General features: G+C 39.2%; 2 long non-coding RNA genes across 2 annotated transcripts in view; both read right to left on the reverse strand.

The window, feature by feature from the left end:
• Nucleotides 1-375: 375 nt before the first annotated feature.
• Nucleotides 376-21,936, reverse strand: part of LOC127526768 (uncharacterized) — an 823,619-nt gene continuing 802,058 nt past the window's right edge. The window contains exon 2 of the long non-coding RNA XR_007934202.1: nucleotides 376-618. This is a non-coding gene — a long non-coding RNA (uncharacterized LOC127526768). The remainder of the gene's footprint in view (nucleotides 619-21,936) is intronic.
• On the reverse strand, nucleotides 16,150-20,626 carry LOC114645242 (uncharacterized). Its single transcript, XR_003715138.2, has 3 exons — nucleotides 20,357-20,626; nucleotides 20,195-20,276; nucleotides 16,150-16,254 (listed from the first exon to the last, which is right to left on the reverse strand). It is a non-coding gene; the product is annotated as an uncharacterized LOC114645242 (long non-coding RNA).

Consider the following 21,936-nt stretch of genomic DNA (forward strand, 5'->3'; position numbering starts at 1 on the left):
CCAGGTATTGGGGTGGGCTTCACACAAGCTGAGATGCCAGTTCGTCCCTCAAACATGAAGTAGCTGTAGAGGTGGGCTTTATTCAAGGCTAATGGGAGCTGGCTGTGGGACTGCTGAGACTTTTTGGCTCCTTTGCTTGAAATCCCTCTTGGCTGGGTTAGAGATAAAGACTACTGGTGGTCTCTTTCAACGTCCCACGCATCGCAACCCTAACAGGTGTCTGAGGTGCAGAGGTGCTTAAGTTGGAGAGTGAAAAAATTATCATAAGGAGGGTTTTGTGGCATATTTCAAAGGGAATCCCAAATAAACACCCCTCTTCATTTATTGCAGTTGGTCTGGTCAATTTCTCAGTTAGCAAATAACACCCAGTAGACATTTTGATATTTCAAAATCTTTATTCAGATATTTAGACAGTACACTGATATTTTAAAAAATCTCTTTAGATTATGCCAAGGACATGACAGTAAATGCCAACATCTGAGTTAGAAGACAGGAGAAGGACACTTAGAGAAAACATCATTCAAACACATGGAATCAAAATCAAAGAAGAGGAGTTTAACAGCCTGCTTTACTTCTGTTGCCGATACTCTCTTGACACATTGGGACCAGAGTGCTTTACTTATCTTCAGTGTTTCTAATCTAACATAGCAAACATAACATTATGAGACCCACATAATCCAATTGGAGGGCACAGTGGAGTAAAGCCTATGCTTGCAGTATCAGGCACCAGGGTGCCAGTCTATCACTGGTTCCACTCAAATTCACATGAGGTGCCCACGTCGATGGCTAACTGACCCCCAGTGCACATCTTTAGAATGTGGGAGGAAAACTCAAAAGAGAACTTCACTTGAGGGGTTTGAACTCAAGATGATAGCTCCAGGAAGCACCAGTGCAGCACCTCACCCAATCTGTAGACATGATAGCTAAATTAGAGCTTTGGCATTAAGAAAAACCCCTAAATAGAATGAGCTGAAATTAAACATGAAGAAATAAGTGTGATGGTTATTTATTGTCTGTGTTTGATTTCTTTCAGACTGATGAAAAAGAAAAATCAAATTTAACGTTAATTTAAAAATGTGTCTTTAATCATGAACCTGATTTTAATGCAATTATCACCACATCTGTTTATAGTCAAGCTGAGGTTGCCTTTTGACTCCATTGAGATGCCATTGTCAAGATATTCAAAAACCCGATGAAGGAAGGCTTTCATATCTGACCACCTTTGACATTTTCGCTTTGTAAACCAGGGCACCAGCAAAAATAACCACTGCTACAATCAATGCCACTGACATAACCACAGTATTCAGATTCAGATTCTGCTCTAAATCTGTGAAGAAAAAATAGGAAAGAAAAAAGATGTTAATTAATATAATGTACTGAATACAAAGATAGACATATTATTTTATATACTTAATGTCCATAGTCACCAACGTCCCAAGACACTTCACATAAAATATTATAGAGGGGGGTCCAATCAGTACTGGGACTGCTGAACTGAGGGGTTGCCACAAAAGAGGACTGCATGATTGGTGTTTCAGTGTTCATGTTCATGTCTGGGCAAACACCACTAGGGGGCAGTGTTTGTCTTCTTAACAAGAGGTAGCTAAAGAGTAATAACTTAAGGGAAATAAATTTAGGAGAATGAAAATGGAGAAGAAAAGGTAACTTATTAGACTGTCCCCAACTTGTGAAATGTTAACTAGAGAAGGGTCTAGGGCAGGGGTTCTTAAGCTGATGTCCCTGGACCCCTAGGGTGTCTATGGATGGGTTTCCGGGGTCCGTGAAGGTCAGATAAAAATTAACATTTATATTCACTATACAGCCTGGTGCTGTTTATTCAGAGTAGATGTAGTAGTAGTAGTAATGGTGGTAGAAAACATAGTAGTCGTAGATCTGCTTTAATTTGCACAAAAGGATTGTGTTTCATAATTATAATGAGTGGCCATTACTTTTTGCATAAAGAGGAGTGTTTTTTTTAGATTGTTTACTTTAAAGTTTGAGACAATCAAATCTCGATAAATAAAGTACCTTATATTCATTGCATGCAAAGTTGTGTTTATGTTTATATTTCTGGGGAAGGGGGTCCAAAGCTTTCATCAGATTCTTAAAGGGGTCTGTGACTCAAAAAGGTCTATGCTATATGTACACCTGCCATACACAGGAGAGGACAAACTTTCTGCCCATTTAAAGGGAATCAGATGCTGAACATTATATAATACACTGGTTCTCAAACTGTGGGGTGGAACCCCTAGGGGGGGCGCGAAGTAACAAAAAAGGGGATGCGAAGATCTGAAAAAAAGAAAACAAGAATCGAAAATATGAAATATACATCGATTGAAACCAAAACAAATTAACTTAAACTACATTCTGATACTACAAAAATAAATACAGAGTTAGATAAATGTCGATAAAAGTTAAGTAGGTATAATAAAATATGCATCTATGATATATCATTAATTAAAAAAGAACAAATTGATATTAATGGGCTCCTTTCAAAAAAACCTTAGGGGGGGCGCGATTAAAACTGTTATGAAAACTCGGGTCGCAAATACTTAAAGGTTGAGAAATGCTGATATAATAAACAGAGTTCACAAGATGGAGCTCCTCAAGGATGAGCTCAGGGCTTACAGGGCACATTGCTAACCCAAAAAAGCAGTCTCAGGGATTTGACCAGAAGAAACCAAACTTTGGGTATAAGTCTGCCACCTCAGTGGACAGTTGAGTTCAGAGCCACAACATTAATCATGACTTGGATTAAATTGGCATAAGTAGTACAAAGACTGAGTGATTTAGGTAATAATGAAAGGACTTTGGAAATATACAGCTGTGGAAGTGGGCAGCCAACCCAGGGTGTAAACAGGACATTGGCTGTTTATTTAAGCCTAGAAAGGCAGAATATATATTTTTATTTTTCCCTTGTCTTCCTTAAATTGTGCTCACTCCATGCATTCAGACCTATCATTGTTTTATTTTTATTTTTTTTAATAAATATACTATTTTTGGGTCCTTAAGTTCCACAAATATACAATGGTTTTGATATTTATACAAGGTAATGATAACCAGGTGCCATTGTTTGACACTGATTTATCGCACAGTTTGGCTTATAATCCAAAGGTTTAGCAATAATGATAGATACAAATATTATGAAATTCACTATGCTAATGGAAGTTCTAAACGATTGATATCATTTTACAACATATTAATTTTATTTTAAAATGTGTGCTCATGCATACTGTGACTTACATTAAGTAAACCTTAATATTCAGAGACAGTACTCCTTGTACTCCTCCACATGTCACGGGACATAAGTAATGATTTCTGTAAACAGGTTTGTAGTAGTGCTCACTTAGAAAGGCACTATATAAAAAGATCGGGGTTTAACCACTCCTCCTAAGTGTGAGGCGACCTCAAGGCAGATGTAAAATATGACAGGCCTTGGATCTGTTGAAAAGCCTGGAAACACCTGGGCATCTATAGGAGGTGCAGAAGTTGTAATGAAATTTTATGGGAAGTATTTTGTGTCCAGTATTGTTTGTCACCAGGACATTCATCAAAAGGAATGGACTTCAAAAAAGAAAAAGAAAAAATTAATCTTTTAAGTGACTTTCACTGCACCCTACAGTATGTCAGGCTTCTTGTCTGCCTTCCCGTTATTACCCTTGCTTGTCTCATATGATGTAAACAAGACAACAATAAATACTATTTGTGACAGTCAAGCTAGTTTTGAAGTGAAACTGCATAAAAAAGTTCACAGACACATATACAATAATCTTCTTTCGGCTGCTCCCATTAGCAGTCGCCACAGTGGATCATCTGTTTCCATTTCATCCTGTTCTCTGCATATTGCTCTGTCAAACCCACCACCTTCATGTCCTCTTTAACCACATCCAAAAACCTTCTCTTAGGCCTTCCTCTTTTCCTCTTGCCTGGTAGCTCTGTCCTTAACATCCCAAAATAACCAGCATCTCTCCTCTGCACATGTCCAAACCAACACAATCTCGCCTCTCAGACTTTGTCTCCAAACTGTCCCACCTGAACTAACCCTCTAATGTTCTCATTTCTAATCCTGTCCATCCTCGTCACACCCAATGCAAATCTTAACACCTTTAACTTTGCCACATGCAGATCTGTCTACTGTTTTTCGGTCAGTGCCACTGTCTCTAACCCATATAACATAGCTGGTTTCACTACCATCTTCTAGACCATCCCTTTCACGCATATTGGGAACTGTGTGTCACAAATCACTCCTGACACTCTTCTCCACCACCCATTCCACCCTGCCTGCCCTCTCTTCTTCACCTCTCTTCCACACTCCCTGTTACTCTGTACTGTTGATCCCAAGTATTTACTGTAAACTCATCCACCTTCGCCAACTCTACTCCCTCCATCCTCACCATTCCACTGACCACCCTCTCATTTACACACATGTATTCTTTGTTGTTCCTACTGACCTTCATTTCTCTCCTCTCTAGAGCATATCTCCACCTCTCCAGGGTCTCCTCAACCTGCTCACTACTCTTGCTAGAGATCACAGTGTCATCAGCAAACATCACAATCAACGGGGACTCCTGTCTAATCTCGTCTGTCAACCTGTCCATCACCATTGCAAATAAGAAAGGGCTCAGAGCTGATCCCTGATGTAATCCCATCTCCACATTGAATGCATCTGTCACTCCTACTGCAGACCTCACCACAGTCACACTTCCTCATACATATCCTGTACAACTGTTATGTACTTCTCTGCCACTCCCAACTTCCTCATACAATACCATAATTCCTCTTGAGGCACCCTGTCATGTGCTTTCTCCAGGGCCACAAAGACCCACTGCATCTCCTTCTGGCCTTCTCTATAGTTCTCCATCAACACCCTCAGAGCAAACATCACATCTGTGGTGCTCTTTGTTGGCATGAAACCACACTGCTGCTCACTAATCATCACCTCACTTCTTAACTGAGCTTCCACTACTCTTTCCTATAACTTCATTTTGTGGCTCATCAATTTTATCCCCCTGTAACTACTACAGCTCTGCACATCCCCCTTATTCTTAAAACTCGGTACCTTATATATATATCTAATAACACTTCTTCTCCACTCCACAATCTGGTTAAAAACTCCACTGCCATCTCTCCTAAATAACCAACAGGTATTTCATCTGGACCAACAGCCTCTCCATTCTGCATCCTCTTCATAGCTGTTCTTACTTCCTCCTTGTTCTTACTTCCTCCTTGCTAATCTGTTGTACTTCCTGATTCACTATCGCCACATCATCCAACCTTCTCTCTCTCTCATTCTCTTCATTCATCAGCATCTCAAAGTACTCTTTCCATCTGGTCAATGCACACTCCTCGGTTGTGAGTACTTTTCCATCTTGATCCTTTATCACCCTAACCTGCTGCACATCTTTCCCAACTTGCCCCCTCTGTCTAGCCCACCAGTCCTTTTGTCTATCCTTAGTGTCCAACCTCTCATACACCTTTTCTTTAGCCTTCGCCATCTCTCTCTTCACCTTGCACCTTATCTCCTTGTACTCTTGTCTACTTTCTGCATCTCTCTGATTATCCCATTTCTTATTCGCCATCCTCTTCCTCTGTATACTCTCTTGTACTTCCCCATTCCATCACCAGGTTTCCTTTTCCTCTTTCCTATGTCCAGATGTCATGCCAAGCACAATTCTTGCTGTCACCCTTACTACTTTTGCTGTAGTTTACCAGCTGTCTAGTAACTCTTCACTGCCACCCAGTGCCTGTCTTACCTCCTCACTGAACTCAACCTCACAGTCTTCCTTTTTCAACTTTCACCATTTAATTCTTGGCGCTTCCCTCTCTCTTCTCCTCTCCTTGATCTTCAGCGTCATCCTACAGACCACCATCCTATGCTGTTTAACTACACTTTCCCCTGCCACAACTTTGCAGTCTCCAATCTTGTTCAGACTGGCCCTCCCGCATAGAATATAATCTACTTGTGTGCATCTTCTTCTGCTCTTATATGTCACCCTCTGTTCCTCCCTGTTCTTGAAATATGCATTCACCACAACCATGTCCATCCTTGTTGCAAAATCCACTACCATCTGACCTTCTTCATTCCTCTCCTTGACACCATACCTACCCATCACCTCCTCATCTCCTCTGTTCACTTCACCAACATATCCATTGAAGTCTGCTCTAATCACCACTGTCTCTCCTTTGGGTACACTGTTCATTGCTTATTTCTCATCCTTCACACACCCAACTTGCGGGGCATATGCACTAACAACATTCGCCATCACATCTCAAATTTCCAGCTTCATAATCATCACTCTGTCTGACACTCTTTTCACCTCCAAAACACTCTTGACATACTGTTCATTCAGAATAACCCCTATCCCATTTCCCCTCCCATCCACACTATGACAGAACAATTTGAACCCACCTCCGAACCACCTGGCCTTATTTGAAATATTCCCTTTTGTCTTTTGCATCTGGAGATTGAGTCTCTCTGGTGCCCCACAGTATCAGCATTGATGAAGTCTAAAGTATAAACGAGTGAACTTCAAAAAGAGTAATGCACTTCTATCTTAAACTTACTAATATGCACAAACATGAACAACCAGATTTCTACAAACAATATTTCTGGATAATCGAGTCCAAGTGAGAAATGTTGTTTTGAGTCAAAGCTAAATGCTGCTTTCTAACAGAAGAAAGACAATGGTGGGTATGAGTTGGTTTGGGCTTCATTGGGTTCGATTACTAACAGATCTATGGTTACATCAGGTGATTATATAGGAATTGGAAGGTTATCTGTTTGGATCATGAACTGGGACAAAATATGACCAACTTGCTAGTTAACAATCCTAAACAACAAAACAGATCTACAAGAACTGGCTACGGAAAAGAAATCTGCATTTTATACTCATCCAGGCAAAGTCCAAATTCCACTGTAATGTTGCAGTTAGAACTCAGACAAACAGTCTGCGATATATACTACATTAATGTAAACAAGTTAACCAAGTTCTGAGGGTGAGGAGGATGATGGACTAAAATTGCTCTTAACCAAAGTGAATGACTGACTAATGGTGCAGCGCAGGAGATCTGACCCACAAATACATCTGAACAGTATGACACCTTAGTATACGTGGACAATGAATGTGGAATCATTTTTGGATGATTAGACATTGAACAATGAATACTGTATATATCTTGTCATTACTTCTATGTAGTTAAATTTCAAGCATTATTAGCAATTAGAATGAAGCTCCAAAATGTCTGAGAATTGAAATCTCTGACAATTTAAAGGGCAACCAAGAAACTCACCTAAAGATAAGGGCCTAATCTGTACCATTAAACACTTTTAAACATGTAAATGTGATTTACCCATTTGAAATGATGTTATAATAGATGGAGTCATTGGGGTCATCATGAGGCGTACTCCGGCATGTGTCGACAAACAGCTTGATGTTCTCCAGCGATGACTTCACACTGATGCCCATGTACAACATCTGCCCGAGTTCCACCTTAACTGGGTACTCGCTGGGGTTGATGATGCTTGTGAACTTGCTGCTGTCATAAAACTCAAACAAAAAGGTGAAGGTCCCAAAGCCGGCTTCAGAGAATTTGTAGTTGGACTTGTGAGGGCTAAATGAAGCAGACACTTGACCCATATTTGGATAAGCACAACTGAAGGGAATCTCCACCTGGTTTCCTTTGCTTATAATTTGATTAGGATAATCAAAAGTTGAAATTTCATTCTTGAAAATGATGGCAGTGCCATTATGCTAAAAAAGAATTTACGAGTTAAAGTATTAACTATTATACTGGGGATGTTAAAAAAAGTCAAACCAAATAAAACATACAAAGCACAGACATAACTATCATGTTTCAAACTGTCATTTACTTTCACAATGATTGGTTGTCCTCAATCATGTGACTGTCATATGAAAAAAAAAAACAGAAACACAACAGGCAGAGACTGAAGGGACCTTCAATCAGGCAAAGGAAAGACTAAGACAAGGCCAAGTTTAAAAAGAAATTATGTCAACTGAGTTTATTTATGTCCAGAGACAGTATGATTACTGCCCTGTTCTCTACTTTTCCCACGTTTTGTCACCGAGCCCCACATTTTAGTGTTTTTTGCCATGAAACATTGCTCAAGGTTTGGTCTTTTGATGGGAGAAGAAGTAAGTTTAAAAGATTACTATGAGTAAGTACCTCGATCAGGAGATGACAACCAAAGTGGCAAAGTTAAAGAATAAGAGCACCAATGTCCAAGCCAAAGGAAGCGTGAAAGTCAAGTTGTCTAAGTGGAACCTTATCGTTAGTGGATGGTTCTACTCAAAATTGCTACTTCTCCCCTCTCAGCAGACATTGTCCTGTGGTTTATCTCTGTCAGGACAGTGATCATGGCCAAGCTCCCTGTCCTGTGGGAAGAAGGAATGGAGGCAGACTTTGAAAGGAAGAGGGAGAAGTCGAAGGAGTTAGCAGAATATGTTGCCATATTTATACCAGATGGTAAGTGGCATCTTAGTTGCTTCAATCACAAACACATGACCCAGCTGGAATGCTGTTGCAGAAAATAACACAAGCAGAGATAAAATAAATCAAAATGGTCGAGAAGAGTCTGAAAATGAATTGGGACTATAAGTTAAAATTCTGATGGCCCTTCGAGAATGTTATAGACCTGGATTTGATCCCCAATGCAGCCTTCTTTACCTGTTAGGAATGAACTGGTGTCCCACTTGTTGTAAACATTTACCCCCTTGAATAGAAAAGTAAATGACTGATATGCATATCAGGTACCAAGAAATAGAGATTGTTTCTAGTTGATTTAAAAAGAAAATTGTCACAAGTAGTAGAGTTCTAACACTTAGAAGACAAATGGTTGGCACCTAAAATTAAATGCAAAACACATTTGTACACACCAAGTACACACCAAGTGGGTAAGAGATAAAATCAGTACAAAGTTCAAAACAATCACAGAACATGCGACTCAAACGTAAATAAAATGGTTGCCGTAACCCTGTGTCCATGCACCTCTAACTCTACACAAGTGCAAGTAGGAAATGATGAGGGTCTTATAGTACAATAAGAAGACATAATAGGACACATGGAGGTCAAAATAATGCACTTTGGAGTCCCAGACCCCAAAAATATATGTTTTTTAAATCTTGATAAGTGATACTCCACGCAGGGAGGACCCGTGAAGTGAACCAGGTCTCCTAGCAGCGCTACCACTGTGCCACCCCACGTACTGTATAATACCCTTTTATTATTATTTGATTTAGATTAGTTTCCTGTTTTGGGTATTCACACCAATGATGTCACTCATGTTTTAATTGTTGCAGTAGTTGACCAGCATGCAGCTGCTGCTGCTTATTGTGAGTGCACTGATATGGGATGTCAGTCATCACCATGTTGTACAAGGATTACATGTACTGTATAAACTTAAAGTACGAAAAAACTTGTTTTAAAAAAAATCAAAAGCTTACTAAAAGCATTGATTTGTCCTCATTTTCTACGCCTGCCCTTGCACTCTTGATGCTAGACGGACAGTCCTTTGTCATACTTGCCACCTCTGGCTATGGTATGTGTTGAGTTTTGATGCACATTTACCTCTTGTAAAATACTCTTTCAGGAGCAAAATGTTACTTCCCCTGCAAACAGACCTATTCTCATCTCACATTTACATTTTAATTATGTATATCCGTAACTTAATTCTTTTCTTCACGACCTAAAGTAATGATGTTGATTTTACAATATGTCTTTAGTTTGTTTGATTTACTGTAGATGATGTTATCGTTCTATCACACTGTAGTAATTAAGAAATACGGTTTGATCCTTGCTGGACATCTGTCATCATTGTTATTAGCAATGCTACAACCTTTCAGCCTTGTCTTCAGACCCTTTTGCAGATTGATCCCCTTGTGCTTGTATACTTATTTTTGGGGTAGTTCTTTTTGAAAGATGGGGGTATCAACACTGAATGAGAGAAAGCAGTGAAGTTTCAGAATCAATTTTTTTGATTTCTTGGATTATAAACAGTGAGATGGCCATCTTGATGCCTTACTTTCTTTTTGTCAGCCTAACTGGACAATAGGACTACTGCTGTGGAGCGGTAAGATTGAACTGGTTTTGTTTTTGTCTTAGAGCTGTCTGCCCATTCATATTACATCTACATTTATTAAAACCTTTGTTTTCAAGTATTGCAAGAAACACAAAGTTTGGGGCTGCACGAACTCTAAGGGTCTTGTAGAAATACAGTGGATACATTCACCCCCTTCAAAATATTCACATCTTCTTGCTTTGCAGCCTGAAAGGAAGACACAAAAAAAATTCTCCAGCTGAAATTACTCAAAGCAGCTTATGAGAGCCAAGTGAAAGATAAAATAGCAGCAGTTCAGAAAAAAATAAATAAATAAATAAAAAAACAGAGTCACTGAGATGGTTAAATGATCACCCTATCCTTGCGTATTTTTTCACCTACATTTAAAAGGGGACCCAGCTTTTTTTCTGCGGCTTTCTGTCTGCTATTTTCACACTATAAATATATCAATATATACTGAAATTTTGTAAATAGCAAATGGTGTACAGTACTTCATATGGCATTTAGGATTCAACAAATTTATCCTGTACATGTCAATAAAATCCCCCAAAAAATTACAGTATAAGAAAATCTAAACTAAGCACACAGCAGACTTACTGATTTCAACCTGTAATTAACTACTTAGTGTACATTTCAAGGGCGACACAGTGGCGTGGTGGTAGTGCTGCTGCCTCACAATAAGGAGATCGGGGTTTACATCCCAGGTCCTCCCTGTGTGGAGTTTACATGTTTTCCCAGTGTCTGTGTAGGTTTCCTCAGGTGCTGTGGTTTCCACCCACAGTCTAAAGATGTGCAGGTTAGGTGGATTGGTGATCCTAAATTGGCCCTAATGTGCATTTGGTGTGTCTTTGCCCTGTGATGGACTGGCACCCTGTTCAAGGTTTGTTTTCTGCCTTGTGCCCTATGCTAGCTGGGATAGGCTCTGGCACCCACCTGTGACCCTGCTCAGGACTGAGCGGGTTTGAAAATGACTGACTGACATTTCTATCCAAAAGATAGAATCGCAAAGCAAGTTGTACTCCCCTCCGCTGGAATTTCCTTTAAAGTTATGACCACAAATTTTTAATGTTAGAAGTACACAATGAAGGCTGTATTATTTTTTTTTTTTTTAGTTTTTATATTTAAACATTGTTTCATGTACATAAATCTTTTGATGCAAACTGCAACTGTCAGTCACTATTAAGTGTCAAAAATTATACATTTCCAAACATAGAACAAATATGACAGAAACATCTAGTTTCACCTCTTTGTTTGTGGACCTCTGCTGGATTCCAACCTAAGAAAATGTTTTCTTTTTCACACTGTTGTGGGGTACAAAATCTGTAAATTTTGTTCTGTATTTTCATTATATTTTGCTCAAGACAACAACAGATGAACTAAATTCAGGACACATCAAAGCATATCATATTCCCAGTTGAACTTCACTTTTAAAACAGCTGTTCCAGCAAAAGACGAAGACATGGAAATGCCTTAGGCTATCAATTACTTTATAACCTGAGAAAGGATGGACATCTGGAACAACAAGTAGCTGAATTGCTTTACAGCCTTGGAAAGGAAGACATGCCAGTAGATATTAAGCAACATCAAAAAAAGTTTTATTGTTTGGGGAAAATGGACGCGTGAATTCATTCATCATATTGACAGCCAGCCAAGCAGAAGATCTAACAATCACATCTTGCAAAGCCCCCTGGTAAAATTTTATAATAAATATGCCTCATCTGAAGAACGATATAGGAGGGAGGAAGAAGAAGGGAGAAGGGAACAGAGTGACATCAGAAGAGGGCACCGGCAACGTGCATCCGTTTCCATCTGATTATCAGAAAAGCATCTCATGAATAACTACGAGTGCTAGATCACAAGCCGCTTGCCACATTCATTCTTCTCATCTTTACTTTTTCGTAAGCTTTTGTTAAAGACTATATAAATCCAGACTTTTCTATAAGTCCTATTTTCTATTATTCTTTGGTCTACTGGTATTGTTAATCCTGTCAAAAAATTCCATTCTGTTTTTAACTTTTGTCACACACGTTCCACTAGGAGGGAGCCGAATGGACCAAGTGGAGGTAATTACCCACCAGGCCATGGGGTGGCAGAGTGTGCTAAATCTTATTCTGTTATCCAGTGTGTTGAGACTCATTCTTTTACACTTTCTATGCTTTGTCTTAATGTCTAGAGTGATTGAAGTAATAAGGTAGATTTCTTTGAGCACCTGGTGCAGCCGGAGATTTGCCATTACCTCTGAGGTTTATTAAGGGCTGAGGGTGAGAGCTCCACCCAAAAGTAGGGAACAGGACGTAAAGTAAGACATTCTTGGCTGATAAATGGCCTGTAGTCAAGGATGCTGAGCCTTTGTATGTTTAAATGTATTCTTGGAGACCAAATTAATATTTAGGTCTGAGATATCTTTAAAACAACGTATGTTGTTTGTGCCGATAATAAATAAGTCTCTTGAATCACTGAGAGTGTGACAGGTTGTGTTATTCCTAAGGAACTTGTGTGGTTTAAAGTGCCAGAGATTAACCAGCTGTGTGTGTCATTCATAGGGTACGGTTGAGTTTCTGTGTGTATGCGTATAGCTACGTATGCATGTGTTAATCTTAGGTGCAACAGGAGACCAATCTGGTAACGAATCTGATGAGTACAATTATCCCTAGGTAAAGGGTAAGTAGAGAGAAATACCATAATAATACACACACCAAAATCCAAATAAACAGAACAGAAGTCTGTGAGATTTCAAACTGTAATTATTATTGTAATTTTTAAACTGTTTCCTTCATTAACTCCAAAGTACCTCATTCTCATGAGGTTTAAATTTATGAAAACAAGTCAACATATTTTCATTACTACATGCACACTATGCAAATTACAATTTGAAATCAATAATTAACTGCTAAATCATTTAGATTGTTATTAAAAAGTTGTTGGCCTGGCTCATCCCGGCCTACTACACTAATAGTACACATCCCTGTGTATGTCACGCAAAAAAAGACAATTTGACTATGGGTGCATGGTAAGCAAGTAACTTAAACAATCTGTAATTATTGTAATAAAGCATAGTTTCTTTAGTAGAGAAAATAACAGTTTTGCAAATGAAGTGCATTAGCAGACAAAAGGATTTTGAATACTGTTGACATCAGGCAAATACAAGTTGCAGAGAACAGGCATATTGAAAAACCTCAAGCCACGGTTAATATGTTATCTCAAAAAAGGGAATTCGATGACTGATGAACAAACAACAGTAAAATTCTGGTGATTGTGCTGCACATCCTTACACACGAGTGTTGAAAAAGGAAAAAAAAAAAGAGTTCAGGAATTATCGGGATTAATAAAGTATCTATCTATCTATCTATCTATCTATCTATCTATCTATCTATCTATCTATCTATCTATCTATCTATCTATCTATCTATCTATCTATCTATCTATCTATCTATCTATCTATCTATCTATCAGATGATAAAAGTAACTTCTTATATTTTGTCAATTGTTGTTCAGTTGAAATGCACGCTTAAAATAATTCAGCATGTGTGTCATCAATATAATTTCAAATCAGTTATTTTTTTGCTAAACACATTGTTAAAAAGTATGATCTTAATTTCAGCATAAGTCTTAAATTGTTCATTTTCCTGTCTCTTTTAAACCTGCTCTGTTTCTCTGCTAAGTTGTATAAGCAGACAGCAGGGTAAGCACTGGCCTTTGAAACGGCACTTGATATTAGAGATCTGGACAGACAGCGGTGTAAAGTTTGGTGTATAATAACTCAGGAAGGTTTTGCCTGCCTATCACTAAAAAGAGCCCCGTGTAACTGAACTTTAATAGAAATGTGACATTGTATGATGTAAACTGGTGATTGTGGGTGGCCTGGTCAGAAAAACACAACAAAAGCTGTTCTAGTTTGGATTAAATTTCAGACATACCTCAAGTTCTGTCCGAGTGTTACAAATAAATTCTTAATTCTTTCAGACAATTTAATCGACCCTGTCATTTAGTTTTTGTGGCACATGGACCACGAGAGGCAGGTGTTATGGACTCGGCCTTACAGTGGAGTCTTTTGAAACCAAAAAATTTTGCAAGGGCCCTTATGCAGAAAATTTATGGTAAATATTAGAAACTTAGCAATGCACACTACGCACATTTAACAAATGACATATATGCTAAATGCACCACACATAAGTATCACACACTGAAGGGGAACATCTTTTGAAAAATGACGCTCATGTTATCCTAGCTTGTCCTTTAGAACAACTGGGCCCTGCTTTGTTCATAACAAACTGGTTATCCAAAATGTACTGTTGTGTTTTCCAGTAAAATTAACTATGATTTTTTTTTTGTTTCATTTATGCTGTTTTATAAACACCCCGCTAGTTTAAAAACAACTTACTTTCCATGGGATTTTGTGAATTTGAGGAAGAGATCTTGAGCTGCAGCCTGTTCCACAGTTTTTGGGATACAGTTTACTCCACATAATGAAGCTGTTTTGTCTTATTTTCTTGTGACTGAACTGCTCTTCTAAATGTGACCTGTGACTTTATAGTAATATCTGTCTTTAAACAAACAGCGTTGCCACTATCACTGCGCTGAGAACTTTCCACTTCCATTTCGTAGGTATCTCCATGTGCATCAAAAACATAAAGTCACTAGAGATTAGCTTTACGGAGGTAACTTCTACAGCACACTTAATCATTACATTGTGATATACTGGGGTGCATCCATTGACTATAGCAGAGAAAAGAAGAAAACTGTACGACCATGATGACGTTTATTAAACTACTTGGTGTATCCAGATCTATGACACTAAAGTTTCTATATGTAGTTTTGTTTTAATTGACCACTGTGAATTCTAAATTTGGAACAAAGACCATCAATTGTATTGTGTAATGACATGCCATGAATACAGTTTTTTAAAGACTGAAACCATTTGCTTTTAGAAATACAATAAAAAGTACAATTCCCTATAAACTCTACTCAAGTACAGTAATGAAAGTAAATGTCATTAGTTACTTCTCACCACTGTTTACCTGCAATCTCACATGAATAGAAAATTTTTGTCATGACCTTTAAACCCTCTGACCCCGTCATGTCACAGCCACTCACTACCGGGTCGTAATTCTAGCAATAAAGCGACAACCATTCCAGAAAATGGTGGCATAATGCAAAAAAAAAAAATGGCATCATGGAAAAGACACATTCAGGAAGCAAACAAAGTTCATGTTGAGAATCCCTGAGTAAAACAAAACCCTACCTATGTGTTTTTTATTTCAGAAAACATCTCTGAAACTGCACAAATATTTTAACCAATATGCAAATCATAATAAGTATTGGCCAAAAACTGGGTCAAATCAGACAATAATGATGTCAAGTCAACTCAAGTTGGGGAGCATGCACTGGTACAGTGTGTTGCCGCACCCACTACACGGCGAAACAACTCAGGATCATTACGCAAATCTGAATAATGATGGAGAGTGGATAACCCAGAAAATGTTAAGGATGCATTAAACATATTGGAAAGAGTTTGAGCCATTTGGTGCTGACTGGAAATGAGTGAAAAACACCAAAGATGACAATTATCACCTAGAATATGACGATTCACAGAAAGCTTGGAGAATTGACTCTTCAACAACTATGGAGGGTTCAGATCAGAAGAGGCTCTAGAAACAACCAGGATCACCTCTAGTCCGGTGTTTATTTAAATAAAACAGAGTGACCCCAGAGCTGCACCCAAAGTAAAAGCAGGAACTAGTCAAACGTCACCAAGGAAATTAGCTTGACCTTGAAGTCAGACGTGATATTTTCTTTGGCAAGTGAGAAAGAACCAAAGGAGGAGAATTCTGGCATCCATCAGATTAATCCAAAATGGGGACAGAGAATGATGTAAAAGAAGAACAGTAGAGTTTTAAGGTGAGTTTTTAATTACATAAAACATTGTTCTCAATTTGAGTCACAGTTCAAGCACATTTTGCCCTAATAATTTTGCTAACATGCCAATGCTTGGGTCGTTACCTGAATTTCTGTGCCACAGGAGTTCAAAGACAAGTTGGCAATCAGATGGCTTGAATTAGATGTCACGGTGCAGTTGGGGTCATTAAGGCGCGAGTTATGTTCTTTATGGCCCGGGACCGAAGACTTCAGCACATACAGGCTCATCGTCGTCTCAGTGCACTCAACGTTAGCGTCGATGTCTGCAAGAAATAGTCACACTCAGCTGCTTTGCTCTGGAGTTCAAATATGAATCATTCTACTATAATACAAGCAAGTTTTTAAGGAATTGCAGAATACTAGTGAACCTCATTGTTTCCTTTTTTATATTATATTATGGCAAAAGTGGGCACGCTTAAGTTATCTATGAACCCTAACCAAGACCAAAATGTATAATATTAACACAAATACTGGCTCACAAACTCACTCAGAATAACATGAAGGATGTCTGGAATGGACTGGCAATTATTACCGGACTGTTATGGTGTATAAAATCTGTACATTTTGGTTTAATTTTCCATTATATTTTGCTCAGGATAAAACAACAGATGAACTAAATTTTAAGACAAATCAAAGCAGGTTTTCTCACACCTCACTTTTAAAACAGCTGTTTCCAACATTGAAAGGAAGACATTTATGGTGGTTCAATTACTTTATAACCTGGGAAAGGATGCTGTGCTGACACCCCAGGCTATTGATTACTTTATGGATGGGCATCTGGAGTTTATGGCCTGGGAAAGAGAAACAGGCAATATCAAAGAACTTTATTATCTGGGAAAGAGTTTGAGCAAAATTCATCAATCACATTGACAGCCAGCCAATCAGGTGCATGGAACATTCATGTGCTGTGAAACCATGGCATGGAACTTTATAATAAATATGCCTTGGTTTTGGAAGAGGAGAGAAGAGGAGGAGGAAGGAGAAGAAGCAAAGAGAAGGAGGAGAAGAAGAGGAACAGACGAAGATGACATTGGTCATCAGAAAGGCATCATGAACATCCATTGCTAAATCAAACGCCTCCCTGGGACATTCATCCTTGTCATTTCAACTTTTTCGTAAGCTTTTCCTAAAGACTATATATATTCAGACTTTTCTATCAGTACCTATTTTCTATTATTCTTTGTTCCAGTGGTATTATTATTATTCTTGTAATAAATACTATGCTGCTTTTAACTTTCTATGCTTTGTCTTACTGTCTAGAGTGTGTGATATGCTGCCCGGACACAGACAGACGGACACCATTGTACAGTCCACCACACGTTTATTAAACATAATTTAAAGTCCAATAAAGTGCAAAACCCAGTGCTTCTCGCACCAAACTGCCCCAAAGTCCTGGCCTCTTCCAAAACAGTGTCTGTTCCTTCAAGCCGCCTCCACTCTCCTGCACTCGACCTTGTCCGCTTCTCACCTGATTCCAGTCCTTCTCTGCAGGGAGGCGGCCCCTTTTATAATTACCCAGATGGGCTCCAGGTGATTCCCGACACTCCTAAGACACTCCCCTGTGTGGCGGAAGTGCCGGCTATACTCCCGGAAGCCCTCCGGGTGTTCCCTGTCTTCTTTCCCCAGCACTTCCTGGTGTGGCGGAAGTGTTGGGGTTCCGGGTCCTTCAGGCATGGGGGCACCCCCTGGCGGAGACCACGGGCCCCTCCAGGGTTGGGCTTCCAAGCCCTGCACCCGTGGCCCTCAAAGGAACCAGGGCGGCCGCCCCCTCGTGGTCCGGAGGGGGCATGAGCCCTCCTCCTGCCCTCCTGGGCGTCCCGGCTGGGCACCACCCCCAGCAGCGTGCCACAAGTGATTGAATTAATAAGGTAGATTTCTAAGAGCACCTGGCGTAGCCGGAGATTTTGCCATTAGCTTTGTGCTGCGGGGTTTTAAGGCTGAGAGTGAGGCGCCACTCAATAGTTAGGGACAGTATGAGAAGAAGGTATTCTTGGCTGATAAATGGCCTGTAGTCAAGGATACTGAGTCTTTGTATGTTTTAATATTTTCTTGGAGACCAAAAGTAACATTTAGGTCTGAGGTCTATTTAAAACATCACATGTTGTCCGTGCCGATAATAAGTAAGTCTCTTGAAGTGCTGAGTGACAGGCTGATGTGTGATTTAAAGTGCTAAGGGTTAATCAGCGTGTGTGTGTCATTCATGGGGCAGTGTTGTGGTTAGGGTCTGTGTGTGTGTTTATCTATGTGTGTGTGTGTGTTCATTTTAAAGTGCAACAGTAGACCAACCCGATAACGAACCTGACGAGAACATTTACCCTTGAGAAAACAGGTAAAGGGTAAGTAGAGGAAAATACTATGATAATACACGGACTCAAGCAATCCAGGGCTCAGGTGTTTGAAGGGGATGTGGACAACCCTAACACCCTAAACCAATTTTTTCATTCCCACTGCCATCTTCTTCCAATGACCAGTCTTTCCACACCAGCCCTACTACATCAACAACTCCTGCCACATCCTATGGAATGGCCAGTGATGAGTCCACCTCTGAGAATCACGGTGGTCTGTCCATAACTAAAGACCAAGTGAAGAGACACCTGCCGTGGAAAACATCCAGCATTGTTCCTGTTCTGAAGAAGGCAGGTGCCCCTTTACATAATGATTAAAGTCCAACAACTCACATCTGGAAGACCATTGAGAGGATGGTGGTGGAGTATATGAGTCATCTCTTGGTAGATCACCTGGACACACTGCAGTTTGCCTATTGGACAAACACTGGAGTGGAGAATTCAATTATCTCTCTGCTCCACAAACCTTATTCTTACCTGGACAAAGATGGCAGCACTGTGAGGATCGTGTTTTCTGATTTCTCCAGCCATGCCTTTTAAAGGGGTCAATTCTGAGATATGCAGGTGGATGAGCCTGTGGTGTCCTGGATGATGGACTATCTGTCAGGCAGTACTGTACAATACTGAGTGAGCAACACTGCAGCACCACAATGAACAGGCCCTGTCTGCTTTTCTCATCACTCCTTTCACCCATTAAACACAAATATAACAGCATGTCATGTCACCTGCAGAAATTCCCAGGAGATTCTGCACTTATGGGGTGTATTGATAAAGAGGATGAGATACAGGAGAGAAGTAGGGTGGAGAAATTTGTTTCTTGGTGCAAACAGAATTTTCTGTATCTTAACATCAGCAAAACCAAAGAACTAGTTATTAACTTTACCAGCACCCAAAAAAACTCTATGTACCGGTCACTATCTATCTATCTATCTATCTACTATCTATCTATCTATCTATCTATCTATCTATCTATCTATCTATCTATCTATCTATCTATCTATCTATCTATCTATCTATTTGCAAAATAAAACACTAATGTAAGAGCCAATCCTAAAAAGCTAATGTTGTAGTCACAACATTAAAAGTCAAAACTTTTAAAGCGAGGACACTCCAGCTATGGAATTTTTTGCTTGAGTATCATGCTCAGTACTCCAACCTTACTGGTAGCTGCAGAATTCCGGAATCCTGTAACCAAGCAGATCACAAACCAAAAGAAGTACATAAAGTATAAATATCAAAACACCGGATTGTAAAAAGTAGGACTTTAGGGTTCTTCAAAACTCAGTTTGATGTTATTTGAGTATTAGGTGAATAGATTTGGGGAGTTTGTTGGGCAGAATGGTCTGTTCTTGGCAGAACTATTTTCTCCTGAATGGGTGTCTTTTACAGTGATATAAAAGGGTGTGAACACAGTCATAATCTTCTTGGCTTCTACATAAGATAACATTCATCATGGCTGTCAGGTTCTAACCCAAGAGCATCAAGTGCAAGGCAAGCAAACAGGCCAACCCAACAGTCTGTCTTGCAGGGTCCATTCATGCACACCAATCAACCTAAAACACAAGTCCTTGGGAATGTATTAAGAAACCAGGACTACCAAGATGAAGAATTGAACAAACATAACATGCCAGCTCCACTTGAACCACTGAATCTGGTTGCTTCAAAAAATAATAGTTGTAAATAATTAAGTCAAGAGGAAATTTATATCTATAAATTATAATTGTCCCAGATAACTACAGTAGTATAGTTTATTCATTATTATCATCATCTATCAAAGCTTACAATTTGTTCACATAATAGTACAATCCCCATGAAATTCTATGAATAAAGTTATTATAAAATAGAAAGCAGCACTTACTGCTGGGTGTCATAGTCGTCATGTTACTCACATTGGGCGTCTTAGGCACTACATTTACAAATATGCATCTCATCTCAGACTGCTGCCTGGAAGAGAGGGAGTGACGTGTTGAAACATTTTTCTGCATTTTAATTCACATTTCTCTCGTTGTTTTTAAAAGACTTACAGTGCCACATTCCAAGCCATAAAACAAAATGGTATATAGTTGCCCACGTCATTTTCAGATGGGGTCCACATTACAGTTGCATTAATAGTTCTTGTCATGGTATCAAACTGGAATGATTTGTTCAGATTCAGTGGGCCAATAACCACTATATTGGAAACACTGGAAGAGAGAAAGTGTAATTACAAATGAAATTATAAACAACCTTCACAACAGTCTTATACAAATGTCATATAAATTAAGACACGTTAACATTAGAGGCATCAAAATTAATCAGAGCATGTGAATAAATATTTGTTCTTTGGTTTTCAAAGAAATATTCCTGATGCTTGACAGGATGATTGAGTCCTGTTTAATTTTTTAATTTTATCCTCTGTTAGTCGCACTCTTTACTCGTCACCTGTGAACAGTAGTTAGTGATGGAGGGTGATTACTGGAACAGCATTTGTGGCTGTGAGCCAAGCTAAATGTGGGCTGTCGGAACATAAACAGTGTGGTGGGAAGTAAAAAGCATTTTATCATGTGATATTAGTAATAGTTCTTCAGAAATGGACAGTGAGTGATTACATGATTGGTTCTAGTTATAGCTGTGGTGAGCATACAAATGTGATCATTCAGCTCAAATAAACAAAAAAGTGACTTCTGTTCTGACAAGAGTGATAGGAAATGTTTAAAAATAAGCCATAAGCCATTGGTATTTCATAAATCATTTGCTATCTAGTGATTGTTATTTTCTGTTTGGGCATTGTTATGGATTTAAATAAATTAATGTTCTTTCTAGGAACTTCATGTGGACAGTTCTTTTGGCACTCAAAAACAGTTCACGTATGAAATTGCACTGGAAGAACCACCCATTTTTATGTCCACATATCAGGGTTCATTTTAAAGCTCAAATAAACAATCGTATATGCAGAACACTCTTACCTGAATTAAATGTTTTTTGTCGTGCACTGGTTCTACCACACATTCAAGTAAAATGCCATTAAAGAACCAATATTTTTAAGAGGGTCATATCTTGTAGCAACATACAGAATCAAACACCACTGGTATGGTCTTTTCAATCCATTTTACCATCCTGATTTTTCAGTAGCATTGCTTCAGAAAAAGTGTAAGAATTGGAGGGATAGCAGTTGTCCTTTTGCATCTGAGCACTCCTAGACAATGTCTATGCTTGCACCTGAAGAAACTAAACAAACAGGGGTGTTCAGCATAAAGAGAGCCACTGTGAGGGTAAGTACAGTACATGACAAGTACAAACAAATCAACTGAGGATGCCATCTGTGTGGCTCTACATGCTGCCCTCTCGCACCTGGAAAAGCCCAACACCTATGTTTGGATGCTCTTCATTGACTACAGCTCTGCATTTAATACCATCATACCTAACCAGCTGATCCAAAAACTCTATCCACTAGGACGTGCTCCGTCAATATGCAACTGGTTACTGGATTTTCTCACCAACCGCCCCCAGTCTGTCAGGATGGGCAAACACACATCCTCAACCCTTACCCTGAACACTGATGTGCCGCAAGGATGTGTACAAAGTCCCCTTCTCTATGCACTATTCACCCATGGCTGTCAT

This window comes from Erpetoichthys calabaricus, chromosome 2 (genome assembly GCF_900747795.2).
Source record: "Erpetoichthys calabaricus chromosome 2, fErpCal1.3, whole genome shotgun sequence".
NCBI lineage: Eukaryota > Metazoa > Chordata > Cladistia > Polypteriformes > Polypteridae > Erpetoichthys > Erpetoichthys calabaricus.